The following is a 4,073-nucleotide window of genomic DNA, read 5'->3' as shown; positions in this document are numbered from 1 at the left end:
TGCCTTTCCTCCAATTCTGCTCCTCTGTGTTTGGTGCACTCTGACTCAGTGAGCTGTTCAGAGCACCAAAGTTCCTAATCCAAACTGTTGTACCTAGTTTTCAAAGTCTTTAGATGCCAGAGGGGGGGAAAAAAGCATGTTGCTCATTGGAGAGACTCTATTTTGAATCCCACTGTTTACAATCTTGTAAGCTTATTTTATTTTGGATACTTCCATAACTGGGTTGATTTCTGGGTTATATTATCTTGTGTATTAATGGTCAGTTGTCGTTTGTTATTATGGCTTAACTGCTCAAAGGATTCCCTTTAGCATATCCTGTAAGGTTGGTTAGATTTTAACAAATTCCTTCAATTTCTGCTTATCTGGCAATGTCCTATTTTCACCATCATATTTGAGGGACAGTTTTCCCAGATATATAACGCTTGGTTGGAAATTTTTTTCTTTCAGAATTTTATGAATACTATCCCATTGTCTTCTTGCCTGCATGGTTTCTGCTGAGAAAGAAGAGGTTAGTCTTACTGGTTTCCCCTTGTAGGCAACTTTTTGTTCTTCCCATGTTGCTTTCAGGATTCTTTCTTTGTCTTTGGTTTTGGTGAGTTTGATAGTGATATGTCTTGGTGATTTTCTTTTGGGGTCTATACTGTTTGGAGTTCTTTGGACTTCTTGAATGGATATATTCTCATCTTTCATCATATCAGGGTAATTCTCTCCCAACAAATCTTCAACAGTTTTCTCTGTGGTTTTTATTTGTTTCTTCCTGTTCTGGAATCCTGATTACATGTAGGTTATTCCTTTTGATAGTATCCCACATGAACGTTAGGTTTTCTTCATTTTGTTTAGATCTTTTTTTCTGATTGATCCCTTTCCAAAGAAGTATTGAGGTATTTGTCTTCAATCTCACTAATTGTGTCTTCCAATGATTCATTTCCACACCTTTGCCTGTTCAATGGGTTATTTATTTCTGAGAATTTAGTATTAGTCTTCTGGATTTCTATCTGTAGATTTTGTATCATTTATAATTTCTCATTTATTTTGTCATTTTATTCTTGTATTGTCTTCTGAAATTGTTCTAGGATTTTGTCTGTATTTTCCTCAATTTTGTCAGTGTTTTTCTTGATCTGTCTTTCAATTTGTTGAAGGTACCTAAATATAATCCCTTTGAATTCCTTATCAGGGGGTTCCAATGCTGCTTCTTCAGGATGCATTCTGGGTCTATATCCTGGTCCCTTGTTTCTCCTGCTTTATCTTACTTCTTTGTGTGGACTGTGATGGTCTGTTGATTCTGAGATGTTGTGATATTTTTGCATTTATATTTAATTGGTGATTGTACATTGCATGATTCTCCCAAAACTTTTTCTTTCTTTGTTTGGATGTATCTGGGTAAGCAAGGTACTGTGCTCCTCTGTTTGCTAGTTGGCAGCACTTAGGCACTCACCAACTGTCTCCTTTCCAGCTGTCAACCTCATGTAAGTCTGGCCTGTCTTTGGCAAGTGGAGTCTATTTTTAGGTCCCTGGAATCTGAACAAGAATGCTGTCACTTTCAATATCCAATAGGGCCACTAATTGAAAATATTCAAAATGACTGCACCTTCCCAAGAGCTGAAAGTTCACAGCTCAGTTACTCTCTTTCTTTGCTGTTTCCCTTTTCAGTCATCAGCTACCCATGCAGTCGTCCATGCAGACTTTGGTGGGCAGGGCTGATTTTTAGGTTAATTCTCAGGTCTTAACACCACTTGGAAATATTCAGGCTGTCCATGCCAGAAGGACAGCTGACAATCTGCAGCTCCATTTGTCTCCTTACTCACTGTTTTCGTTCAGATTCTTCTACTAGTTGGTGTTTAATTCACTTCTGTATCCTTCCTTTCAAAGATCAGTGCTCCAGGATTATCTTCTGTATCTATGTCAATTGATTTCTGTTTTCTTTGTTGAAGAGTGTCTGTATAGCTTGTCTGTCTACTCTGCCATCTTACTGGAAGTCCTCAGGTCTTTTTTATAGCTTCTATCGATGCCCAGCAATCCATGGTGTCCTCTGGCTTGCAGATGCATCACTTCCATTTCTGACTGCATCGTCAGTGGCCTTATCCCTGTGTGCTTTTGTGTCTGTGTCTCTTCTGCACTTCTTATAAGGAAACCAGTCATATTAGATTAGAACCCTAATGATCTCATCTTAATTTTATTACATCTGTAAAGATCCTATTTCCAAATAAGATCACATTCACAGATACTAGGGGTTCAACATATGTTTTTTTTTTTTTTTAATTTTTTATTGCAATTTAGGTGCATATTTACAAAACAGATTCTTTTTACTCTCAACAGTTCATGCACATTTCGTTTCATGGCCCTGATTACAATCCCCAACCATAAAAATCTTCTGTCTCCTCCCTGTGACTACCCCTTCTCTGTTCCCTTCTTATGTATGCATTCCTGTCTGTTCAACTTTCCCTCTATTTGATTGCTGCCCTTCTGATGTCTCGTGGTTGATTGATCTAAGGGATGCACTTCTCTAGAGTGGGTTGGTGCATCTTCCTGGGGTAGGTGTTCTGTTTGTAGATCTTTCTACTGTTTGACTGAGAGCTAATACATGGAAGTGAGTCCATTTCCAGGCCTGAAGGATTACCTGGGGCCATATTCTTTGGCATTCCACCAGTCTCTATCTGACCAGTAATTCTGGGCACTTTTGTGGTTTTGAATTTTGTTCCACATTTTTCTTCCCACTCTATCCAGGATATACAATTTTGATCCCTTCCAAGTGGTTGGCATTGGTAGCTGAGCACCATCTTGTTCTTCTGGTCTCAAGGTTGTAAAGGCTGAGGTCCCTGTGGTCCATCGTATCTGCGGATATTTTCTTCAATCTCCTTTACTCCAGATGAGAGGAGACCAATAGCTACATATTAGATGCCCACTTGAAAGCTTTTAAGACCCCACTCAGTACTCACCAAAGTGGGATGTAGAACAAGATTTTTACCTACTATGTTGTGCCAATTGAGCATGATGCCCCCTGAGACTATGGTCCTGAGCTTGCAGGCCCAGTGATTCTCTCCCTCAAGGTGTTTGGTTGTCTCTGAGAAGCTACTTGTACCTTGTTCTCTCTTACTCTGTAATGTATGTGGTTAATTTTGTAGCACAAGTACATATGTAAGACTATTGTCAGCCAAATCTATTCTTGGTCTTGGGTATATTCTTGTATACCTAACCCTATCTGGTCTTCTCACCTGTCTATACATTTACCTATAGCCTAGTGTTTGCTGCCACTAGTAATGCAGTATTGTGCATGCAATAGTATTTGCTTCTGTTGTCTATATCTTTTATGCACATTTCTGTGTCCTCCCTTTCCCCATTGTCACCATGCTGGTCACCCACTATTGCCATACTGCCCCTCCCCTCTTCCAAGTCAATGTGTGTTCCCCAACTAGTCAGAAATTATCCCTCCTCTTCCCTCCCATCTCTGGTAACCAACAAAATGAATTTCCTTCCCTGCATAAACCTTTCCTTCACTTTTTATTATAATGGACTCATTCAACATTTTTCCTTCTGTGATTGACTTATTTCACTGAGCATAGTGTCCTCCACATTCATCCATGTTATGAGGTATTAGTGGATTCTTCATTATTTTTTAATGTTGCATAGTATTCCATTGTGTGAATGTACCATAGTTTGATTTTCCATTCATCTATTGGTGGGTACTTATGTTGTTTCCATCTCTTTGTTACAGTGAATTGTTCTGTGACGAACATGAGTGTGCATATGTTTATTCACATCTTGGACATCACTTCTTTATTATATATTCCTAGTAATGGAATTGCTGGATCAAATGATATTTCTATTTTCAATATTTTAAGGAAATGCCATACCATTTTCCATAGTGGCTGTACCATTTTACTGTCTCACCAGCAGTGTATGTGAGTTCCAATCTCTCTGCACCCTCACCACCATTTGTTATTTTCTGTCTTGTTGAACTTTGCTGTTATTGCTGGGATAAGATGATATCTCATTGTTGTTTTGATTTGCATCTCTCTAATAGCTAATGATCGTGAGCATTTCTTCATATGTTTGTTGGCCGCTTGAATATCCTC

The sequence above is a fragment of the Orycteropus afer genome, unplaced genomic scaffold (assembly GCF_000298275.1).
Source record: "Orycteropus afer afer isolate SDZICR_OR568_19922 unplaced genomic scaffold, OryAfe1.0 scaffold00699, whole genome shotgun sequence".
Classification (NCBI taxonomy): Eukaryota; Metazoa; Chordata; class Mammalia; order Tubulidentata; family Orycteropodidae; genus Orycteropus; species Orycteropus afer.
Note: the sequence above shows the minus strand (reverse complement) of the source record.